We start from the raw sequence: 26,768 nt of genomic DNA, 5'->3' as shown, positions 1-26,768 counted from the left end.
AAAGAAAGAAAGAAAGAAAGAAAGAAAGAAAGAAAGAAAGAAAGAAAGAAAAAGAGGAAGAATAAAAACGATATAAATAGAAACTTCCTACTCAGAAGTGCTGCATGAAAAATCTCATCCTGTACCTGGGTAAACGATTGACTGATACCAGTGTGAAGGAGATCAACACAAGACACAGCTGATCAGATTGATAGGGACCAGAATCTACAAGGCTAAGGATTTTTATTTTATTTTAGATGCAAGTGAAAGCCATTAATGGTTTTGAGAAGATAGTGGAAATGATCAAATTCTTTTGGGATACTAGACTGTTCAAGTAGAACAAGGGAGAAATGACAGTGCCTTAGACGAAGATGGTGGCAATGAATATAAAGAGATAGATTCCAGAGCACTTATTGATGAAGTCTATGCAAAAATTGAAGAAAAGAAAGGAATCAAGGATTATTCTTAGGTTTTTTTCTTTGAGTTAGTATTTGAATATTTGAATCATGGTACCATTCATTGAGGAAGAAAAGATTTGCAGGATGGAACAGTTTGGAAGAAGGAATAATTAAATAACTGGTTTTCATTTTAGACATCTTAATTGTAGAGATGTCAACCAATGTTTCTCAGACTTACCCAATGAAAAGAATTATCTAGGGAAGTTATTACATATATGGATTATCAGTTTTTCTGCTAGAAATTCTGGCCCATTAGGTCTGAGTTGAGCACAAAGTACCAGATTTTTTTCACGCTCCATGGATACGAGGCAGCTATAAAAAATAAAAATGAAGAATATCTGTATCAACTGATACAGGGTGATTTACAACATACATGAGAAGCAAAGTTCAAAAGAATATCTATACTATGCCACTTTTTACACGTAAGAAAGAAGGGACCATAGCAAAATGCACATGTATCTACTCATCTGTGCAAAAAGAGATACAGGAAGGATAAATCAGAAACTAGTGTAATTGATTATCTATAGGAAGCAGCAGGGAAAAGAAGAAGAGAAGGGAAGAATGGGAATGGGATAGAAGGGATGAGAAGGAGATGACAGTGAATTTATATTATTGTATAGTTCCAATTAAAACTATGAACATTTTTCACATACCCAAGTAAATAAATAATTAAAATCAAGCAGGATTTGAAAGGATACTAAAACGGAACATAAAGAGTTGCAAATAAACCTCACTTTATTACAAATGAATAACAAAATCACACAAAAGGACGTAGGAAGAACTAACTTCCAAAGTAACTTTGGAAAACAGTACTATAATATACTGTAATTAAACATACACTTAATATATACTGCAAGGCTAAAGACAAAAAGAACTATACACAAATATTAAACTTGTTAGTAAATTTATTTTTCACAGAGGTACAGGTTAATGATTTTTAAATATTTTATGTGTATTCTAGAACTGAGCAAAAAATAGATTATGGATAACGAGAATTGGGTTTTTAATTGTTAGCGAAAGGAGTTACAAATAAGGAAAGGATAAGAGAGACTAGAATAAACCCTATGGGATTGGATTGGAATCAAGGTAGTAGTAGTCTGAACTCATGTATCATTTTGAACTCTGTGTGTGTGTGTGTGTCTGTACCCGAAAAGATAAATATAAAAATGGATACATATTTGTATGTGTGTATATATGTATTCGTACATATGTTGTTAAGTCTGTCTACTCAAGAGGCAGTAGGTAGTTTGGGTAGCAATTAGTACACCTCATACCAAGATGCTGATTTCTAAATACCATTATTTAATGCAAAGAAAAAGAACTCTATGGAGAGATGACTGATTCAAGCCTAGGACAAGGAAAAGTAAAAGAAGGGTCTGAAACATTTGTAGTGCCAGAAAGTAAGGTATGACTCAAAAAGTTGTATGGCTACGTAGGAAAAACATGGGAGACAGCTTGAAGTAGTACCAATACCCAAATCTGGAACAATTTGAGAAACAAAATAATTAATAATAGAAATGGATTTTAACCCACAGAACAAAATAAATACCCACAAGTTCATTCTGATATATATAAATAAATAACTGAATAAGTACAGAAATGAAAGAGATGGAACAGCTCTTCCTTTCAGTTGAATTATAGTTAACAAATGTGGACGAAATAATTTGTCAAATAGCACAGTAATTGTTGGAACCAGGGATTATTGATCATGTTAAAATTAGTGTGAGAAAATAAAACAAGAAGTAGAACATTTGAGCAATCTCAATTTCAAAGGGAAAAATAGTAATTTTGCAGCTATCATTATAACCAAGCCATCTAAGTTAGTATCACCATTAGTGAGACATATGAATTTCTTGAATCTCCTGATATGGTGCACTGCCAAGGGCATAATATCTCCCTGTGGTGTGTTCTTGTCAGGAAATACATAACCTCAGTCTAACCATGAGAAATTTATCAAACAAATCCAAATTGAAAAACATTCTACAAAATAACTGGCCAGGATTCTCCATTAGTTCAAGGTCATGAAGATAAACCTAGGAACTATCTTAAATTGAAGAATGAGAAGATACGGCAAATAAATGCAGTAAGGGAGCGCGGATTTGAACCTGGACCACAGCAAAATAGACAATATTTGAATATTAGTCTAAAAATTAGATGATAGTATTGTGTCAATATAAACTTTCTGGTTTCAATAATTGTGCTATGATAACATAAACTTACCATTGGGGGATGCTGGGTAAAGGGTATATGGGAACTCATGCTGCTTGCTATATTTGAAGTTTTTTTGGTTAACTAAATTTGATAACACAATTTTGTAAAAACTTAGTTTGGGTGTTTCTTCTTTTTCATTTCTTTAAGAAAGAAATCTCGTTGTTTAGTGATAATGCTAATTCAGTGGGGGAAGATGAGATTTACACAGAAGGAAGGCTAACATTCTTGAGTTGTGGCACAGGAAACAGCCAACTTTGAATGGCCACTTAAAGACTTCATACAATTAAGTGTCACGAGTGGAACGCATGAACTACACAAATTTATGAGGAGTTGGTAACATAGAATCAAAGAATTTTCTCATTGTAAAAACTCTTACTTTTCCAACTTCTTAGCTTCAATCTCTGCTAAAACGCTTCAGTGACAGGAAGCTCATTACTTTAAAATGCTTTTAAATCTATTTTACAGTTGAAAGGTTCTACTTGCTAAAATGTTCATCCTTTTATCCACCTAAACCTGGCTAATTGGTCTAAAATCTTCAGTGTGGAAAAACTTAATCCCTTTCATTGGACAACTCCTAATGTAGATTCGAGCCATCACCTTTGCCTCCTGGTCTTGTTTTATCTCATCTTTTCTCAGTTCTTCAGTTACTTTTCATAGTGCTTAGATTCCAGGCACTTGACTGCATTGATCACTTTCTCCAGCATAATAACCCATTTGTTGAATATGGTATTTTAAGTCTAAAAAAAGTTGTTGTTATGTGTAAAAAATCCAAACATAAAATTTCCAATCAATAATTCTTCACCTAACATGATTCAAATATACTAATTGTTAAGTAAATGAGAAATTCCAGCTTATTTCATTTGTACAGAACTATGAGAGTATGTACTTATCTATAATGTGCAGGCAATGTGAATTATTTGTGTGTCTATGCACATCTGATGCTATATCTGATGCTGCTTAACGATGATATGAACGTGATATTCTGCTATGTACCAAAAAGTTAAACATTCAAAGAAAAATCTTTGCTCCCCATGGACGTACATATATGAACTTTTTGCTCTATTTTTTGTGTACTTCTCACTTTCATTATTCCTTTTTGGCACTTAAGTGCATTCACCAAATGGTACCATAAACATTAAAGTAGATTACTTCACTTTACCTTTCATGAGATTATTATACTTATCAACCACTATTTGAGATCTTACATATGAGCAAGTCATTCTTAACCAGTTAAGCACAGAGTTTCAGTGAGTGCTATTGAAAGTGCACACACTTAGATTTGAACAAATTACCTCTCTGAGCCTTCATTTTTGTTTGTGTAAAATAATAATAATGTTGAACGCATAAGGTAGACAGTAGAAAACCACCTATATGTAGGTGCTACATGTAGTTATTTGACTGACAATAAGCATTCATTTACCGTTAACATGATGATGATGGTGATGGTGATGATGATGAAGCTATCAGCAAGTGTCCTTATTAGGTCTTTAAGCATGGGTACATAAGCCACAAGTTCATGTCTGTGTACATTTAGTTTCTAAGACTAGGCTACCTTTGCCCTCTCGTGGCCAGCTCCCACTCTTCCTCTGTTTCAATACCTTCCAAGACAGCTTAGGCCCTTTCTTGTATGAAACCTCTGTGAACTACCCCTTGAGAATGAACTTAAAATATGTTGCTTGCATTTATATCATGTACAAACTTTGGCAGTGAAAGTTATAACATTTCATTGCAATTTTTGTCTCTACGTCAAATTGCAACTCTTTTAAGGAAAACAACTATATCTTATTCCCAGGACCTAACAGTGCCAAGCACATAGTTAAGTCTTCAAAAGTTTGTTTTCTTGTTTATGTTTTTTTATGAATGAAATAGTGAAAAAAAAAAGAAGGAATGATTGTTAGAAGATACTCTTTGTTCTCTAGGAGGTATATTATAAATGCTTAGTTAAGCACATTGAAGTTACTTCTTCTAGTAAGTTACAGAAAATTCTTAATGAAACATTAGACTCATTGATGTGCACACAGTCTTAAGAATGGACTTTCTCATAACTCGTACAATTTCCTACATAGCAAGTAAAAGTTAATCAATGTCAGGCTTTCCTCTATTTATATTTATATAATCTTTAATTTAAGAAAAGCCATCTCATGCTTCTCAGTTAAGTTACAAACATTAAGGATTTTAATATTTAAATAAGGGTGAGACTAGCTTTCTCTCATAATTCTTCATTCCCATATTTAAAAAGAATGTCAAATTTTTAACTTTTTTGACCACCATCTTACAGATTCAGTTAAAGTGTGGTCCTTAACATCATCCCAAGTTTTTAAACTAATAGAAGAGGATTAAATATCTAGTGATTTGAATGTCTTTTGGTCAGTCTCTTGATGTTTCTTTAAAAATAATTCCCATTGACCACAATATCTGTACTTTCAGTCTTTTTTTTTCCCACTAAAAATAAGAAAAATTCCTGGTGACAGTTACAGAATCATCCACGAGGGGGCAAACATGCCTTTATATACACAGTGAGGGGGAAAATTAGCCTTCATATACTGCTTACATTGGAGGGAAAAAAATGGAAGTGAAGTCAATAGTGAAATTTGGCCCAGATTAGAAAACAAGACAAAACAAAACAAAACAAAAGAGGACTACATATCTCTTTGAAGATAAAATGTTTTCTTTAATTTCTATTTTTTATTCTTATTTCCAGTGCTAGAGGAAGTGCTCTGCAAGTCAAAGCCAAGTGTAGCTTGCAAAGCACTTGAAAACACTGCAAGTTCTGTTATACTTATTTCTATACTAGCAATTTTAAAATTAAAAAAAGTTTTGTAAAATGCATTTCTGAAAGACTTATCAAAAATATGCACCTCACTTTAGATGATGCTATCGACTTAAGTGCCAAGAAATTACAGTTAGGAATTAAGCTGAAAGAAACACTATTCCTGTGGGACCAGGTGAACCATGGGGGTCCTAGTTGTGTTTGCTATTAACATACCACTCTGAGTCAGGACTTTCAGCTCTTGTGATCCAATATACAGTTAAAATCAAGTGTAGTGTCCAAGGTCTAATTCCTCAGTTCCCTGCTTCACCCTGTTACAGTCCATGGTCCATCACTAGAATCACTCCTTTGTGTGGACTCTGAAGTAAGTCCCTTGGCCCTCACTCTCAGCTGTATTGGCTGTGCAAAATGCCAACCCTCACAAAATAGAATCTTATGCCAATTCAGTACCTGTGCCGAGCAGCTAAATATGGCTGGAGAAAAAGGAGCAACCTTGCTAATTGGTCTCATTTAATTTATAATCACTAATCCTATGTTAGCTCTTAGTACTTAGCAGAAAACTGACTACTTAATCGATTTTCTTTCCCTCTTCCCTAGGTGATAATTTCATAACTTTTCTTTCCTTACATCTCCAACACCTATGCCTCTTTCTAAATTCTCAGATGCTTCTTATTTCATTGACAACATAGGTAGATCAGAATAGAATCTCCACAAGCTCCAAACATCAAGTCTACCAACCTACTTGGGACTATCAGAAACCATATGCTCTGCCTTCCTTCTTTTGGCAGAAGAAATATTTGTCCTCCATCTCAGGCCAAACCCTTCACTCTGCACTGGATCCCTCTCCCCTTACCTAATCAGGGATTTTTCTTCTATTGTGTCTCTTCTCTCCCACATCATCAGTTATTCGCTCTCTGCTAGATGTTCCCATCAGTGTATAAAGATGTAATACCTCCCATTTTAAAGGGAAAAAAAATACTTTCTTTGCTCCCATACTCCACTCTAATTAATGCTCCATGGCTCTGCTTCTCTTTATAGCAAATCACTCAAAACTACTTAATGTTTCCACTTCCTTTCTCCCATTTGCTGATTTTTGTCCTCTCCGTTATACAGAAACTATTCTTTTCAAGGTTATTAATTATCTCTATGTTGCCAAATCTTAGACTAAATTATCAGTTCTCATCTTACTCAATCTACTAGTGGCATAGCACTAATAATCACTCCTTCTTCCTTCTAACACCTTTCCACTTGACTTCTGGGACAATTGTTCTTATCTCTGCTGACTTGTACCCTTTGCTGGATCTTCTAGATACTGCAGTGTCCCATTGGTCAGTCCTCCAGCATCATCTATTCTCTGCCTATGATCACTTCCAAAGTAATTTCATGTGGTCTAAAGACTAAATACTATGATGATTCACAAATTTTCTACTTCAGCCATTGTATCTCTCTCTCTCTGAATGTCAGACTACTAGATCCATTGTATACTTCACATCTCTGCTAAGACCTGATAGGTATCACAAATTTAGCATGTCCCAAAACAAACTTCTAATCCCTTAAAGCTTTCTTTTAGCCACTGCCAAAAAAGGTCCTACATGATTTGTTACTCACCTACCTTTCTAATCTCATCTTCTAACAATTTCCCCTTTTGAGCTATTCACTACAAACAAATTAGCCTTCTATAGTCTTAACACAGAAAGTATAAGCCCACCTCCCTACATATGCCAAACCTCTTTTTCAATGTACAACTGACCCTTGAACAACATGGGGGTCAGGGATGCCAACACCCTGTGCATTTGAAAATCCATGCGTAACTTTTGACTCCCCTAAAACTTAACTAATAGCTTACTGTTGACTGGAAGCCTTCGTGATAACATAAACAGTCAATTAACACATATTCTGTATGTTATATGTATTATATATTATATTCTTACAAAGTAAGCTACAGAAAATGTTAAGAAAATTAATTAAGAAAATCATAAGGGAAAATACATTTACAGTACTATATTGTAAAAAATCCACCTATAAATGTAGCCACGCAGCTCAAACCCATGTTGTTCAAGGATTGACTATATTCATATAGCATGCTCTCACACTTCCAAGTCTCTGCTCAAATGTCCATGGACTGTATATAATTGCCCCCACCCTTGCATCATTATACTGTTCCTTCATGGCCCTTCTCACCAACTAAAAAGCAATATTTGTCCGCTTATTGTCCTGTTCTACTGGAACATAAGTTCCATTAGGAAGAGATTCATTTGTTCACTTCTTTATCTCCAGTTCCTAGAACAGCACGTATTGGACACTCCATCAATACCTGCTGAATAAATATCAACTTTCTGCAGACCAAACACAGTTCACTGAAAACTATGTTTAAATCACATTTAAATTCCTTTTTTTTATTAGACTAAATTGGATTTGAAGAATTGAATATTCCTTTTTCATGGAAAAATGGAGAAATGTAGAAACATAATTCTTTATAAATACTATTTAATAATCCATTCATTACAATAGAAAAGTTTTCATTAAAGAGTACTTTCTGCAGAAGGGATTTATTGGCTTGGTCAGAGTCTTTAAAAGACTTGAAATTAAAAAGATTTAAAGAGCATTGCCTAAGTAGATTATTTTACTTCATGACTTCATAATGATGATAAACAAAAAAGGTGTACTTGAGAATTACTTACACCACTCTGTTGAATGTATCATACGCCGTTTACTAAGCATTTTACTTAAGCAAATATACATTTCACAATTAAATATAGAGTTCCAATCACAGAATTCTCCCTGTATTATACTGATCTCGTATTATATGTCAAATCTTCACCAGTAAAAACAAGGTGAATTCTTAGCAATGTCTAAAGAAACAGTTTCTGTTCTGTTTGTAGTGCTCTTTTTTCTTTTGGTTATATCTGCTGATACTATTCATTATCTAGTACCCATCTTCATAGGAACGATTGTTACCTTGTACTCTTGTATCAGTACTTTTTACTAGTGCAGGAAATCTTAGTCTATGTATAATTATTTGAATGCAACTTTTACTGTAACTATAACTTTGCTACCCTTGAATTACATCTGTATATGTTTTTCATGATACATTTTCTTACCTCATTGAAAGAAATGTTTGTCATAAACTTTTAAGATTTCTGTGGATCATGATTAGTCAGCAGCCGCCACCACACACACACACACACACACACACACACACACACACACACTACTTCATAGAAATTCTCCTAACCTTTCTTATAAATCAAAATTATGTGAAACAATATTGACTGTCATGTACTACCTGCCCAATTCTTTTCTAGTAAACCAAATTTCCAGCTTTAGGCACACTCCTGTGGAGTGATGAGAGCAGGAGACCTGGCAAGTCAGTGGGTGACAGACGTTGGAGCCAAATCACCCTGACAACTCCTCTCCATAATAAATCTGAGAAGCTAATCTCTGCTAAATTGTTAATGGCTGTTAATGAGATACTCTATACTTGGTTACCACTCCTTGACAGTGTATTTGCATTTAAATGAGCCTCTTCTGGAACAACTCCCTAACCCAAAGGACTGGTTCCACTGCCAACAGCTTCAGGGACACAGGGCCTCTGGCTCTGGTTTCACATTGTCCCTTGCTGAGACTCATGATATCATTAGGCCATTTGATCTCTAATTCCAGGATATCTGAAAGGAAGAACTGCAGACCTCAAAGTCATGATCAAAAGGTTATTATTTTTTTTAAAAGACTGTGCAATGAGAAGTCATAGCGTAAAAAAAAATGATCTTTCACTTCACTCTATTCTCTACTCATGAAGTTATCTGGCATACTGGTGTATGTCAGGTTGTGAAAAGACAGATTCAAGCTCTATATGTTGACATGAAACATTTCTCATTTTTTATTCCTTTTCTTTCTAGTTCCCTTTTACCTCTTGTCATGGTATAGTACTTGAACAGTTCGTTTCTGCCATTCTACATCTTTAATTTTTGTCTTTTCTCTAGCACCATCAACACTGATTCTCTACCATGAGTAAAAACACCTGACAAGAGTACTTTGATAGATGAAGGAACTTAAATTATCACGAGAAACTGTCTATACTTCCAGTGAGTCTGGCTTCATAGAATGGAAATTATACCATATACAACAGAATATGTTTTAGGACTGTCCCAAGTTGCCACACTTAATCTCCACAGCCTCAGAAAAATTAAAGGAAAAGATCAAATATCTACTTTCACTTTCGAGGACAAGCCAATGTAATAGCCGTTGTTCTTCTTATTTCAAAAATGAGACAAAATCAGGTTGTGAATAAAAGGATCTGAGCTCAGATCTGTTCAACTACAAAACCCCCGAACTTCGGAGTCATCGCAGTCTTCTGGTTCCCTCACCTTTCCTTCCTCCTTCTCCTTAACATTATATGGACTTTTGCCTCTAGCACCTGATACTTAGCAAATCCTGTAAATAAATTATAAATTATTAAGCACAGGATTTAGCATATTCTGTCTTCCAGGTGTTCAAAACTCTAAAGAAAGATGGAAGCCTGCCCAAGTGGCCAAGGGTAACACTTATCAAGCATGAGCTCCCCTCATTGCCTGCACTGGCAATTTCGCATCATCTCATAATATCCTCAAAAAAAATGTTCTGTGGATGGGATCCTAACCTCCTTTTTACCATGGTTCTCTTTAACAATCTGGAGCAGTTTATGTAACTCTTCTTAAAATAACACTTTTAAAATTCATACATATAATATATGTAACTTCAAAGGAAACTAATTACCAATTTTTAAATGCAGTTATTAAAATATTTTTAAAACAAAATTTGTGATATAGAAATATACAAGCATTTAAATTCACTAAATAACAAGATGTAACAATGGTTTATTAAACTACTATACTCAAAAATAGTGATAATGAGGTAATGAGCCAACAATTCTTATATTGCTATATGTGTACACTGGAATTGAACAGTTGAGCAAATGGATGAAAGATTGTTGGAGCCACATTTCTTACTCTCGTTGTAGGAATTTATGAATTAGCAAGGAGAAGAAACTAAAATGAGCTATGTGTTAACAGATTACACTTGAAGACATTAGTATGAACTCATATTTAGCTCAATATAAGTATGATAGTTACATTTAGCAATATTTATAAATATGTACACATATCTATAGTAAAAATATATTTTTTTACTACAAATATATATTTCTGCTCAGAGAGCCTAAAAAATGATATCCCCTTAGCAACCACCACACCTTAAGCCCAGATCTTGTTTTCTATTACCATTCTCCAATAAAAAGGAATCAGGACTTCTTGGAGAAATGGCTGATTGTAGGCCTGGGGCAGGAAATATACAAGATGGGCCTGGAGCACCTTGTAATGCCAGAAAGTAAAAAAAGTAATAACACACACACACACACACACACACACACACGCACACATCAAAGGAGCACAGGAGCCAACAAATAGAGCTCCCGATGGATAAAGCTGTAACAATTTGAACAAAATAAAGCAGTATTGGATTATGACCCAAAGTATAAAGTAAATATGCACGAATCTATACTGATATAAACAAATTGCATAAATTAATATTTAGGGGACAATAGGCAATCTCCTGTGCAGAATTTCAAATACTTTATGTACATACTCTGCCATCAAGAAGCTGGAGGACAACTCTCTACTCCTTAGGCATAATCTTCACATAGTGACTTTCTTCCAACAAGCACAGTATGGAAAGGAAGGAGTAACTTTACAGTGGAGAAATCTGAGCTCACCGTACTCAGGTGATCAAGGTCAACATCAACAGTCATAAATCACATTTATAGTATAAATTCCTGATGTGACATTATGAAATTGGCACTCTATCTTTGTGGTCATCCTCCCAATAAACCATAACCCCAGTCTTATGGTGAGAAAAGCATCAGATTACAACAGTGAGGCATGCTACAAAATACTTGACCACTACTCCTCAAAACTGTCAAGGTCATCGAAAACAAGAAAAAACTGAGGAACTATCATAACTCAGAGGAGTCTAAGAGGACATGACAACTAAATGCAATGTGGTGTCCTGGGTGAGAGCCTGGAAACGAACAGAAGACATTAGGTAAATCCCAAGGAAATTGCACAGACCTTGGTTAATATTCATGTAGCAATAGTGGTTCATTAATTGTAACAAAGGTACCATACTAATGTAAAAAGTTAATAATAGAGGAAACTGGGAGTGGGATATGGAAACTCTGTACTATCTCCTTAATTTTTCCATATATCTAAACTCATTCTAAGAATATATATAATGTATTAAATAAAACAAAAAAGGTGATGATGATTTGATTGTACCATCAGAATAGTGATTTTGAGATATCTACAAAAACTGAAATAGGAAATTATCTGGGACTTCTGTTGGTGACAAAGTCACAGGTTCCCCTAATATTATTGTGGTTCATTGCCTGCATTTATATTTAAAGGAAATACTAAATGCTAAACTTCAATTACGGATTAGCAAAACTAAAGATGTAATATTCCCATCCAGATTCTACATACTCTGTGATACAGATTAAGAACCTCGGTGATATTAATGGCCTAATTTTATAAATTTGAGGCTCAGAGATATAAATTAGGTTGCTGCAGCTTCCAAAAAGCATGCATTCTAGGACCAAGAATTCTTAATGATTTTTGTTGGAATTCTGTTTGCTACACTACCTCCCAATTTTGGAACTGCTAAACAGAGGGATGGGAGGGAGCTTTCTTCATGAATCAAATGTGCTTCCCTGGCCTTATGCAATGCAATGCTTATGCTGCTGTTCAAATCCACAAGGTAAAACTGGCTTGTACCTAGTGATGGGAATTCCAAAAGTAAGTTAAATGAGGAAACTCCATTCACACTGAACTCTAGTGTCAAAGAACATCTCTACTTGGGAATGGCTTAACACTGGGAGAAAAAAAGCACCAGCTTTGCTATAAAGAGGGCAATCCTTGGCCCTTTTTCCCCCTTAAATCCCCAAACCACTTAGTGGGTCAGAATAGAGAAAGAAAGGGAGAGAGGTAGTGACGGGAGGGGGGTTGTCGGGGAGAAAAAAAATGAGAGAGACAGACAGACAGAGAGAGGAAGGGAGAGAGACAGATTAATAGCTGGTGCCAATTTTAAAAAAAGGTTAAGAAGGGGCTTATATGTGTATTTGCTTACATTATTCCTAAGGCCAATTCTGATAAATCCTTCGGAGGCAAAAAGAAGATACAGCCATCTGCCAATGTGGATTCTGCTTCTTGGCTTCCAAATATCATAGCTGTCACCAGAGCAGCCAGCCCAAATGCGGGGGGTGGGGGTGGGGGGGTGTTAGAGGCAACATCTGTACACTAAGTGCACCACTAAACAGCAACAAAATCCTAGGGCCACCGCTCTCTGTTTCCTCGAGTGCTTTCTTTGGTCGGTCCTACTTCTCCACTCCTTTGGGAGTTTCCCATTCTATTACGTAGGCGACAGGGTGAGAGGTCCCAGCTTTCATGATTGTGAGTGGTTTGGCTGTGTGTGTACATGTGCGCATTTGTGCGTGTGCGTTGGGGGAAAGTGAGGCGTGCTCCAAGGGGTTTAGAAAGATTAATTGCCAATTTAAAACATTTCCGGAGCGTTTGAATGTTTATCTCAAAAGACAATCCCAGTCTCAAATTCAGCGAAATGAACAATACTGATAAGGAAAATGAAGAGGGTGGGAAACCCACACAGTCAAATGGAGCTGTCCATACAGCGGACGTGACAGGGGAGCTCTCGGAGGAAAGGCGCTATGCAGAGAAAGTCCCTCTGGCTCTTGTCTCCCGGTCCACAATCCGGCAACGCTTCCTCCGTAAAAGCATTAATAGGAAAGAAACCTAAAACCCGGAGGGGTAGCGATCGTCGGGAGCAGTTTCCAGACTCCCTTCCCCGCGGCCGGGAGAGGTCCCTCTCCCCCCGCGACTGGCACGGAATGTGGTGATCCGGCCCGGGGCGGGGGATGACTTCATGCTGCCGGAGCGCGGCGGCGAGAGCAGCTGCTGCAGCCGGCAGGTGGGGTGGGGGCCGGCGGAGCTGACCAGGCACTCGGCCGGCTCCGCGGCACTGCGGCCCGGGGGCAGCGGGCGCTGGGACTTGAGCTGACTCCATCCCGAGAAGGTAAGCCGCCCGGCTATTATTAGCTTCCCCCACGTCGCTAGGTTCTTTCCGCGCGGTTAGTAATGGGGTTTGCAATACACGGGGAAGAAGGGGAATATCTCTGCTGCATTCTGCAAAGGGAAAAGGAGCAACAACTGGATTGAAATGTTAATCAGCCAAGTGCCTGAGATTAGAGGAGCGGTGTTACTGGGCAAACAAAGAAGACGGTCAGCCTCTATACTCTTCAAGATAACCGACCGTTGCAATGCCAGGTTTGCTTAGACACTGAAGAAGATTCAAAATGTGAAATAATTGGAGTTGCACTTTTATCTTTCTACTTCAGCCTTCACTTGGTTATTTTCTGGTTTTTGGAGCAGCAGGTCCTTGGAGGTAGCTTGATGAAGTAATCAGAAAGCTTTCCTCTCTTGCCTTCCTCTGTCCTCTCCCTCCCTAGTTGTCAGGATGGGTCTGTGCCCATTTCAATGTCAAACACCGACTTCAATACTGAACCTTTAGTAAGAGTCTCAGATTAGAGGAGAAACTTCTCTTATCTCCTGGAGTTCAGCTTGGGTTGAGCAGCACTTGTCTCTGCTTCTCCCTTCATTTATCATCTTCTCTCGTCAATTACTTCATTGATTTCCACCCCCCACTCCCTTTCCCCGGAATGCCGGGTCCATTCACAGGCCAGCTCTTGTCAGCTCCTATCCACAACCTCTGTTCCACGACTGATTTTGTCAAGGACCTACAAAGGGCATTGCCCTATACCACTTTAGTATTCTCTCTGTATACTGTTACTTGCGTCCTTCCCCCAAATACAAGGCATGAAAAATCCTGCTTTTAGCCCAGTACCAACATGGATCCTGATAACTCCCTTCACTGTAGTCACTGCGGCTACAAGAGGATTTTGAGGACAGCAGAATCTGTTGGGGTGTGAGAAAGAGGACCATACTTATATCTTTGCTCCCTGTGCATAGGCATAGGTGAAAGTACAAATGTGAATGTGTCTATCCAGTTTTTCTTGAAGCGTTTTAGTCCAGCTGGGTTGTGAGACACCTACCTGGGTAGGGTTTGGGGCAGGTCCTCCCCAAAAAGCAAGCAGTGTGTTTGTCCTAGGATTCCCCAATAACCTCAGAAGAGTTTCCAGAGAGGCTTTCCCCACAGGCAGTTAGAAAGCCAATGGAGCTGGCCAATCTAAACCTCAGGTTATTTGAGCATCCTCAAGTCAGTTTCACCATTTAGGGTTTCTGACCACTTGTTCTAGGATTTCCCCACAAACCTCTTGATGTTGAGCTCAAGTGCTGCCACGTAGGGATGTATATTTGAATAATACGCTTTGAAATGGTTAAGATGGCTGTGATGGGGATTGCAAATGTGCCACTTCACCAACAGAGAGTAGTTGCAATAAGCCAGACTGGGGCATCTGTGTGCCAATATACTATTTAACAGGTGATCTGTTATCTTTAAATTTAGATAGTCTGACTCGATAGCCATGTAATTTTATTTTAGCAAATTAAAATAGGAGATCAATGAAAAAGGCAAGGTTTATAGCTAAAAATTGATCTCTGTCTACCTTCCTTTTTATATATTGCTTTTAGACAAAGATACTGGTTCTGAAAAATCATGTTCATTCTATTATATACCATTATTGCTTTTCTGAATACAATTTCTTTTTATAAAATACACCAAAGAAGGATTTGATTTGGCTTCTTTGTCTCTACCTTTAGTATATGAGGCAGAGGGAGTGGAGGAGGTAGGCAAATCCAAGTGGCCCACTCTGGGAACTCTTCCCCTGGATCACGAAAACCTCAGCATCAATTTTTTCTTTTTTCTTTTGGCTTGTTTTATTATTATTATTATTATTATTATTATCATTATTACTACGTGTTGAGTGTGGTTTGGATTTGAAATATTAAAATTTCAAGATTCTGCGATTTTGAAACAGGCACACCAAATAGAAGAGGGAACAAAGAGCAAGAACAGCAAAACCCTTTATTCTACTATCTTTCTTTATTAACCTTCAAATATTTAACTATATAAATAATGATTCTGAATAATAAGTGATAATAAATGTTAATATAATAATTCATTTTAAGAAATTACGAAATATAGATTAGTACAATTGATCTTAAGTACAATAAAAATTTCTATAATTTCGAGGTTTCTTTATGTTGACTACTTAGTGCATGAGAATATCCTAATAACAGTTAGAAATTGAAAGTGTCTATTAGCTGGGTTTCTGAAGAAACTGAATTCTCCGGCAAGAAACGGGTCAGAATACCAAGACTGGTATTGCCTAAGCTGGCATCATACTGCCAGTGGCTTCATAGGTGAAATGAATTCACTAAGTTATGGACCTGCTTTTGAGAAGCCTTTCTGCGAAGAGAGAAAATAAGTTAGAAAATTTAAATTTTCATTTCAGTGCAACTGAGGAAGATAAATAAATTTAAGGGATTTCCGAATTTAGTCTTTGTTATGTTGAAATAATTTTTTTTCTGAGAAAAATGACCAAATTCAGAGTCCAACGAAGAAATATATGTATGACTTCATGACTGAAACTGATTTATGACTTTATTTCCTTTCCTTTAAACGTTTCCCAGGGAAAGGAAAAATTAATTGCCTGTTCAAGAGATGGAGAAGGAATGAAAAACAGGAGGATGTGCACTATTAGATGTCAAATGAACTGCAGGCATTTTTGTAGATTTGACAAAATAGCATGAAGTCAATCTACTGCTTTCTAACCATGTAAAAAAAAATACTTAGTTTAGTGGGTGGGCAGTGTTATCAGTAACTCAGTACAAATTTAGGAGTCAAAGTTGACTTCTCATAACAAAAGGCATTTTCTGGTGCTACCTTATTTTCATTAGTTACAATTGAAATAGACTTATTTTGAGATTTTGAAACAAACATGGAAAAGAAAAAAAATAGGAATAATAAAGCTCAAGAACTGTATTTCTGTTCAACCAGTGTCTCCAGTGAAAACACTATAAAAAGTGCTATTTTGAAAGTTGCCAATGGCCTCCTGACGGTCAGATTTATGTAATATTTCACCCCCTTCATTATGTCTTTATTTTTAAGTTCTCATCCATGTTCTTTTTAAGTTAAATACTTGTGTTTATTATTTTTTTTAATGTTTATTTATTTTGCAGAGAGAGGGAGAGAGATTGAGAGTGCATGAGGGTCTGGGGAGGGTCAGAGAGAGAGAGGGAGATAGAGGATATAGAGCGGGCTCAATGTTGACAGCAGAGAGCTGGATACAGGGCTCAAATCCATGAACCGTGAGATTATGACCTGAGCTGAAATCAGACGCTTAACTGACTGAGCTCACCCAGATGCCCCAATACTTGTGTCTAAAAGTATTATTAATAAGTAATATGCATCAGGCAGTGAGATATCTCCTTATCTAGTTTCTCAGTAATCCCCTTAAGCTACCCTACGATCAGCCTGAACCAAGTGCTCTTTATTTCCAGTTTGTGCCCCCATGATGTCATGCCTATATGTCTTCATTCATTCGTTTCACTCCTCCTGTACATGTCAAAACCTTACTCACATCAGACACTGCCTCTTCCATGAGGCTTTCCCCATACCCACTTGTCTTTGCATCAGATAAATTTTCTCCCTTGTCTAAATTCCTATTGTACTTTCTATTGTGGTCTGTTCTTTAGTGTGAACATAACTTGTTCTTCTAAAATACCCTTGGGGAACATGGTTTGTGATGGCCAACTTTTTATTACCTGCAACTCATAGTACAGTGTCTAGCTACATACAGGTCTTCAACTTATGAGGGGCTTACATCCCAATAGACCCATCGTAAGTGGAAAATACCGTAAATCAAATGCACTTAATACCTAACCTACTGAACACCATATCTTAGCCTAGCCTACCTTAAATGAGCTCAGAACACTTAAATTGGCCTGCAATTGGGCACAATCATCTAACACAAAGCCTATTTTACAATAAAAGTACTGAATATCTCACATAACTTATTGAATACTCTACTGAAAGTTAAAAACAATTGTTGTGTGGGTACAGAATGGTTGTAAGTATATCCGTTGTTTACCCTCGTGATCGCGTGGCTAACGGAGCTGTGGCTTGCTGCCACTGCCCAGCATCACAAAAGAGTATGGTAGTGCTTGCTCACCTGGGAAACAATCCAAATCCAAAAACTGAATTGTAGTTTCTATTGAACATGTATCTCTTTTGTACCATCATGAAGTTGAAAAATCATAAATTGAACCATCCTAAGTCAGGAACGTCTTGTATATGCATAGATGTTAAGTAATTTGATTTTAGTGGAGAAATTAGTTATTCTTTCCCAGGGATATATCTCTACCTACTCTTCTCCGTTAGCCAAGTTTAGCTCCCAGTATGTGTGCAAGTATCATTTAGTTTTTAAAAATATTTATATAATAATATAGTGAAAGCAAATTCAAATAATTATATTCAACAGAAGTTATTGTAAATTTCCATGCCATTAAATGTACATTAGTTCATACTTACTAATAGTATGCTACGATTAATAAAACAAAACTTTAAAGGAGAAATTGTTACTTGCTTTCAACATGCTTGCATTTTCTGAAAAAGAATAAGCAGAAGAAGGTACCTTACATATATAAGTACTTGTCCAGTTACAAGGTACTCTGCAGGTACTTTCACTTGTGGTATCAAATTTCAACCTTCTACTAGCTGTTGATTTTACATTAAAGAAACTGAGATTCAAAGATGTCATGTCACCTAAATGTTTAGCAAACATTCTTTCCAAGTTACCATGTTGCCCTTTGAAGTATTAAGAGCCAAGGAAAGCATGATAAAAATGTAGTAGTTTAAAATTGTTTTGTAATTAATCTTTCCAGTGTTTCTTAAACTTTTGGGTCTTAACATCCCCTTTGATAATTCAACAAAGGTGGTGCCTCCAGTCTCCAAGTACATACACACACATGCACACACACACACACACACACACACACACACAATTGTAGGTGTTTAAGGACCCACTAAAGTATTCTTTAGCAAATGGTTTAAGAACATCTACTCCGGACTCAACTTTGACAATATATGTGTCCTTTATTAGCCCAGACATTTTTGGCACTTGAAATGAGGTTCTCCTTCTATTGTTCTCCCTGCTTTAAAACCTAAAATGAGAGCTCTTCACTATCACTGGCACAAAGGCAGCTAAAGATGATTCGGAAGCAAGTGCCAGTGAGAGGAGTATTCAAAGAACCCTGATTCATGGAAAAGGAATCCCAGAAGGAGTTCTGAATGTAACACATTCTAAATGATTTATTTAGGGTTTTCCAATCAAAACCTTTTTTTTTTTTTTTTTTTTTTTACAAAAAAAGAAACAGTTCTAGACTTAGAGTACTGTAGTGCCAAATATGTAGAAGAACATTGCCAGAAATTGAGTGGTGTAGTCTACTTTGAAACATATTCAGTGTTCTTAAGATGGATGTATGTCTGCCTCAAAGTTACTATTTCTTTCTGGTAATTCTGTCTGCAGTAATGTATTTGCTTTTGCCAAGTTAGGGGAAGAAAGACAAATTCATCCCTCCTAGGTTCTAAAACAATTGCCAGCATAAAAATACATTAAAAATTCTTAACTGATACTTGGAGAGACCGGTACAAGCTAGCATGGTTCTTGCTGATGCTATTCAAAGGAAAGTGTGACAACATTAATCTAGAAAAAACATAGATGGAGAGAAAGAAAACTCAAGAGGCCAACTTAACCTGCTGTTTTCTTTACACTTCCCAAAATATGATAACTGTATAAGCTCCTAAAATAAGGGCAATTTTATGAAAACTTTATAATATGCTTAATACAAAGTAAATTTATACTTTAAAATATAGTGGATTTGTATTATTTTTATTGTGGTAAAATAGGAATAACAAAATTTACTGTTTTAACCATTTTTAAGTGTACAATTCACTGGCATTAAGTACACTGACAATGTTGAGCAGCCATCACCACTAACCATTTTCAGAACTTTCTCACTATCCTAAACAGAAAGTTTGTACCCATTAAAGAGTTACCCCTCATTTTCCCCTTTTCTCAGCCTCTGGTAAACTCTATTCTATACATGTATGGATTTGCCTGTTTTTAGCCACGTCATACAAGTGGAATCATACAATATTTGTCATTCTATGTCTGGTTTCTTTTCACTTAGCATAATGTTTTCAAAGTTTACCCACGTTGCAGCATGTGTCAAAATTTCATTATTTTTAAGGCTAAATAATATTTTAATTATATAATGATAATTATATTAATTATATTTATATTTATAATTATTATATTTCTATTATATTAATGATATCTAGCATAGACACTACCATATCACCTTTAGTAGATGCCTAGTAAGATGTGCTAAGAATGTGCCATAATTTTATTCAATGAAAACCCACTGATAAATATTTATAAAGTCCCAAATTGTTTTGTGATTTTACGGTATGTGGTAACGGGCACAAAGGTATATGTCTTTATATGTTGTTGCTTTTACTTTTGTCTGTGTGGTTTTTTTTTTGTTATTGTTGTTATTGTTCTTGATGGTGCCAAGACCCAGGATTGGCACTTCTCCTTTTGATGGGAAAATTCTTGGAGTGGTATTGTTGGGTCAGAGGTAACACATGCACTTTTATAATTTGAAAAAAGTATATTGACTATAAAAAGTCATAAACTTCTTCAAAAAAATAGTATTTCTGTATTTTCTGTAGCCATTTCTAACTATCTTAAAAATGAATGCAACTAACATAAAGGAATCCATTTATCATGATTTGAGCAAGGAAATATTTTCACTTTTTTCATTTCTAATTCATGGAGGAAAAAATACTATACATGAGTATTGACAGATTTCAAGTTTTTCAGACACACATTTTTATCATTTCAAAGATATTACAGAGTACATCACAGATGTCAGTCAAGTCTCATAACAACACGGTAGAAAAACTAGTAATATCTATAGTTAGCTTTTTTTTTTTTTTTAAGCTCCAGCAATGGGTCATTTGAATCTAGCCCAATCTAAAATTTGGTCCATTTTTTAGTTCAAATTTATGTACTGCATTATAGTAAATCTTTTATTTTGTTGGGTTTTTTTCTTTAGTTTCTCTTTAGTATATTCTTTAAAAAATTATTTTTTCATGTTTATTTATTTTTGAGAAAGAGAGAGAGTCAGAGCACAAGCAGGGGAGGGGCAGAGAGAGGGAGACATAGAATCTAAGCAGGCTTCAGGCTGTGAGCTGTCAGCACAGAGCCCAATGTAGGGCTCAAACTCACGAATGAACCGTGAGATCATGACCTGAGCTGAAGTCGGATGCTTAACCGATGGAGCCACCCAGTCGCCCCTTTTAGTGTATTCTTTTTAATTTGTTCTGGTGAGAGTGTCGTATTTAAGCTAAACTACAGAATATTGGAATGTATGAAGTAAAACAGAATTGGCAAGACTTTTAACTACCTTCTCAGAAGATTGTCTTGATTTGCACTGTCCGAGAGGGGAGAAACAAAGAGCTTGCTAGGGATTGCATCATGTTTTATCCTAATTAGACATTAACATGCTAAAATGTCAAGGATGAAGCAACATGTTTATAACATATTTTTTAAAAGCTACTGAAAAATGAAATGTTAGAAGAACATAGATAGACATACCCTAGACACTTCACAATAATGCTTTTTCTTTGGTTGATTGGGATGAAAAACCTATTAATAAACATTTCTCTATTATTTACTTTTATTGCTGCCTGATCAAACCTTCTTTAAAAAGCAGGCATAAAACAAATAAGCATTCTGACCTTTGCTTAAATAAGCAACAAGAACCTCACATCTTGATCAATGCACTGCCATGTTTATGAGACTGAGGGTACAAGCATTGGCTTTGTTGGGTCATTGCAATCATAGCAGCAGTACAACCCACTTTGTTGCTTCTCTTCTATACTGCAGAGTTTGGCTGCATAAACAGAGAAGTCAGTAATATCTTTCATGCCATTTCTTACGCTCCTCTCCATGATTTTCACACTCAGGTTCTCTGATAATTGAAATGTAGTGAAAAACAACAAGGGTGTTAATTCCTTCTATCCATTCACAAAACTTAATCCTGCTAGGACTTGCAAAAATAATATTGAATCTGAATTGGTGGGTACCCCAATGGAATAATGAGAATAATCTGTCAGACTCACCAATTCCCAATACAGATTTAAAGATCATCAACTTTTAAATACTGCAAAGATTTAAAACGATTTTAAAGATTTTAAAATTTGGGGCTTATTTATAAGGTAAGCTCACTAGAGAACAGTGCACTTTTAGAAGGATTCATTCTGAAAAGACTGCATTTTTTTAACCACTACCTTCCAAAATAAATTGTGACAAATCATTGTTCATCCAAATTAATATCTCATCTCAAGGAAGTGAGTTCATGGGGAAACTGCCTTCAAGTAATCTGTGATTTCCTGCAGTGGATCAAGCTGAAATGCAACAAGGCTGACATTCTTAACTACAGTAACACACCTGTATTTACTAGGATTACCTAATGATTAGTACACAAGAGTCTTAAAATAACCTGAGAATGTCCATTGATAAAAGTTAGTCAACACATGGCTGGTGATCCTGTAGAAGACAAATCTAAATTTCATTTCTTACATCATCTGCATATTAGGGAACAACCCAGGATTGCAAACCAAAGCATGAAACAGTAGTGTTTAGTATATTTTATAGGTGTTAAGGTTTCTAGGGAGCTTACTAGTATCATACACTGTGGTAAGTACCCAATAAATGTACAGTCATTTTCAAACTATAAAATATCAGAATCATAAAAATTTCTGCAACTCAAATGATTAGTTTCATGTTTGACATTAAAAGCATTTATAAAATATTTGTTGAACAACAAAATAAATCAGTACCATTTAGTTTTGAAAGCTGCTCCCCAACACAAAATAATTGGCATTCTATATATGTTCATTGCGATTATTTTTGTAGGTGTAGTGGCAATGAATTATGAATGGGATTACCCTCCTCTCTTGCCAAACCATAGTCCCTTCCCTCTGAGGTTTTGTAGGGTGCAAATTACAAGTAATGCATATTAAAGATTGATATATATCTAGTAAGCACTTTAAGACACTCAGCCAAACACAGTCCTTTTACCCGGGACAGGAAGACATGACATTACCCTTCTTTCTTTAACTTCAATGGATTTGGACTTTAAAAAATTCAAAATGCAAGATTTTAATAATAAAATAATAAAATATTAATCAATGGTTCTCTTATGTCCGTGCCTTTTTCAATTTCATTTATTGTAAGGAACACAGTGATAGAGAAAGCAAAATTTTGGTTGATTGAAAATATGCAGATTTGAGATAATCATCCTGTAACATCTTCACTGGGGCTTTGTAAAGTCAGTATTTGACCAGAAAAATTAAATTTGACAATAAAATGACCTGACACTAAACAGTCCATTGACTAAGCAGACGAAGGGTTGGCCTTTTGGTTATCATTTTTTAAAAAATCACTAACTTGTTCAGGCAAAAACCTTAAATGTTTGAATTTCCCCTTAATAGATAAAAAGGAAAATGAAGTAACAGGATAACATGAAATAATATAACAGGGTTATGAAAGCAGAGCAATTGGGTTGATCTCAAAATGTTTGACTATAAAATTAATGTTTTTTGTTCAATTTGATAATTTTACTCAGAGCTCTCAGGCAGCTTTTGATCACTTTCAGAACCAATCAAAAAAGCTCTACGCATCATCTTCAAAGTATGCTGATCACTAGACCTTCCCCTTCCCTTGTTTGTGTGTTTATTTTGGGAGTTTTAGCTACCACTTATGTTGAAATCATGTATTTTAAGAAGTGAATTTGAGCTTTGAATTGTAACGTGTTTGAATCCCACCTTTACGATCTACTAGCTATATGACTTACTATAAGTTACTTAACCTCCGTGACTGGTTTCTTGGTGTTTAAAACAGGAAAAGCACAGGGTTGTTGTGAAGATTAAAGAAGATATCATAAAAGAGAATTTAGTGCAGTTTTTGAAACACTGTAAGGGTTAATAAATGTTTTTAATTTCTGTCATTTTTATTCTCACGGGCAACTTACAACCAGACCTCATTACCACAACTTGTCCCAAATGTTTATGAACTCTTTTCCTACCTCTCCCATGTTAGTTAAACTAAGCCTTGAAATGACCTTGAACCTCACGGGAAGATGTCTCTGTGCAGGTAATGCCACCGGTGGGAGAGGTTGAAGCCAACACAAAGCAAAGTTGTCAGGCTCTGATCTGGCAATAGCTGCGGGAATTAGACTTAACTTCTATTTTTACCTCTGCAAGTAGTTGATTGGATGACCTGGGAAAAGTCAGTTGGCTATTAATTCTGCATCTTATTTTCTTTTGAAATTTTACCATATGTCTAATCACTCTTGTCACTAACTCATTATCAGAAAGGATATTAAGATTGAAGAAAGGTGTTGATGTCAGAAGCAAGTGTCAGATAAAATGGGGAAGCTCCCTTACTTAAAAGCAACAGTTGACTTTTATTTATTTATTTATTTTTGTTTGTAATACAATATGGAAGTTCTTTGGAGAGAACAACTTTAATTTATAGAGAGTTGTTAACATTCACTTCCACTGGCAAATGTCTTTGAAGAACCTGCTAATTATCTGCCTTATAACCAAATGTATATATATTTTTATGTGCAACTATTGAAGAAATTTCTTATTGTTAATATATTAAGTTGTCCAAAAAGGAAAATTAACTTGTAACTCCATTGTACATCATATACCAAGGACTCTTTTTGGTATATGATGTCTTTCTATTTAATTGAAGCTCAATGAATTTAGCAGGAACATATAAGCATTTTAATATTCCAGGTCTTGTTCATTACTGGGTGCTACTGATTAGATGTGATCAATAGCAACATCTTTAAACTGTGAAATTTAAAAAAAAGCCTCAATTAGTGTGAAAACTTTAGTAGAAACACTGCCTATAAAAGCTTCATTGTTAGTACACTGCTTTAGTATGCTTTAGTATGATAAATTTTGGGGCTTAAACACATAAATTTACTTTTTTTTTCCTTATATGGCTTTTTATTATTAATATGAGTCATTTTGGTTTAAAGAAACCAGTACAAAAACTGTCTGGAGCTTGTGTTTAATATGTAAGCCACACTTCTTCACAGGTGAGAACTGACTGGTGATCACTAGCCAGATTAGCAATAATTTATTTTGTTTGGTTGAGTCAACCTATGTGTACCTGGGAACAGAATAACTTTATTCTTTGTATGAGTAAGCCTGTCCTACATTTCCAAACCCATATTGTTAATTCATGTTTGGATCCTGAATTCATTAGCTATTCACCAAAGGCTTCAGGCATATAGATTGTTGGCATAGTCTGGTTCTAAGATGAGATGTTATAAATAGTGAAAATACCTGCTTTAAACGTATAGTACATACATGTATACACATATAAGTAAATTTATATATTTTATGTGTATTGTATATTAATTATATTTAATCAATAATGTGTGAATATATATATATATACATACATATATACATGTATATGTGTATACTTTCATGAACATTTTCCTTCTATTTCAAATATTTGATTACTTTATACTTGGATTTCATTTAAAATAAACAGACAAGTTCTTGGAAATGCGTTTGAACATTCTTTGTTTCCAGAGTCAAGTTTTGGGGAAAAAACCTTATCTTTTCACTGGATATTTATTTTTCAAAAGTTAGAAGAATATTTCAAAAATTTCAAAGTGATTCTTTAATATACGAATATGTATTTATGTACCTCAGATTGATATATACATGTGCATGTGTGTATGTGTTTATTTCTTTAAATGTTTTAAACTTAATCTTACTGAGTTATTACTACTATCCAATTATGTGAGAATAATAGTATAGTTGCCTGTCAGCTTGGAACATACTCCTGTTCCATTTGATTATTTTTTATGTCTTATGTTCTCTGATTGTCCATCATCTTTTCTGCTTTAAAAATATGTTTTAGAAGGCATAAAATACATTCTTCTATATTGGTATTTCATGTTATAATTTTCTGGTGTCCCACAAATCCTAATTTAGAGTGTTCTCATTTTATCAGTATTTCAGAAAAGAAACACTGTCCTATTGAAAATCATCAGGTCTATCTGTTCACTAGGTGTTCTTCGCTTTTTCTTTTAGAAAATGAGTAGGGAAAGAGAAGAAGGAGATTCTGCACTATGGAACATTTTAGTTCTTTTTCTAAACTTACACCTAATAAAATGCAAACAATAAACATGAGAGTGGCAGTTACATATCCCCAAATTAGGACATAGACCCAATATACTGTAACTTTTTTTCAAGTAAAAGAACCAAACTTGGTCTGGCATTTTTTCAGTCTTCCTCATCATCCTAACACAGGTAGTATAATATTAACTAGATTTTTAAAATAGCCATTGTTGATTAATGATGTCTATTTTTGGTTTTGCTAAGTTTTAACTGTTTTATAACACTTTTATACAGAGGCTTATATTAACAAACACCATTGGATTACTGGGTTTCCTCCTGCTTTATATCTGATAGCTCTATAACTTAAAACACTTAAAAGGCCAAATCTCTCAATTAGAAAATATAAGCACAATAAAAGCAATGTTTCAAAAATTAATTCTGGAATACATTTCTCTTAATGTTAAAGACATATAATCTTGTAGATGTATGTTTGGATGTTTTATAAATAAAAGTAATATGACTAATCATGCATTAACTCTACTATCAGAAATTCCCTTGAAATCCTTTTTAGGACACAAATATTTATGATACTTTCTTTACTGTTTTAATTTTATTAGCTTATTGAAATGTTATATGTGAAGTATTTCATATAAACTGCATCAATTATAATACTAGTTTAGAATTTTAATTCAGTATGTAAATATGCTAACTTCCGTCAACATTTTTGTAACTTTAGGGTCAAAATTAATTTGAAGGTTATTGGTGTTATTATTCTGGTTTCTAATAACTGCTGTCTCAAACAAATGCATTACCAAGACAAAAATATCCCTGGCTTAATGTTTCTGGCCTATTAATCACATCCTGGGATGTCTCATGGATATCAGTAAAATGATATATTTTAGAGCATAGCCTCTGAAATGACTTCTCAGTTGGCAGGTAACCTTTGACAATAAAATATAACTAATATTCCATTCTGTAAATTCATTATACCACACAAATGTGATCTTAATATATGACAGGTGACTATTAATGTTTAATCATTCCCCATATGCCTATTACCAATT

At 35.2% G+C, this 26,768-nt stretch overlaps 1 protein-coding gene and 1 long non-coding RNA gene across 4 annotated transcripts in view; one reads left to right on the top strand and one right to left on the bottom strand.

Annotated features, from left to right (window-relative positions):
• Positions 1–26,768, bottom strand: part of LOC125924840 (uncharacterized) — a 581,404-nt gene that overhangs the window by 422,407 nt on the left and 132,229 nt on the right. The gene's annotated exons all lie outside the window — the stretch shown is intronic.
• The window catches only part of PKIA (cAMP-dependent protein kinase inhibitor alpha), a 95,522-nt gene continuing 81,998 nt past the window's right edge, over positions 13,245–26,768 (top strand). The window contains exon 1 of the mRNA XM_049633638.1: positions 13,245–13,536. The gene's annotated coding sequence lies outside the window, so the exon portion shown is untranslated. The remainder of the gene's footprint in view (positions 13,537–26,768) is intronic.

This window comes from Panthera uncia, chromosome F2 (genome assembly GCF_023721935.1).
Source record: "Panthera uncia isolate 11264 chromosome F2, Puncia_PCG_1.0, whole genome shotgun sequence".
NCBI lineage: Eukaryota > Metazoa > Chordata > Mammalia > Carnivora > Felidae > Panthera > Panthera uncia.
This window is presented reverse-complemented; position numbering and strand designations above follow the sequence as displayed.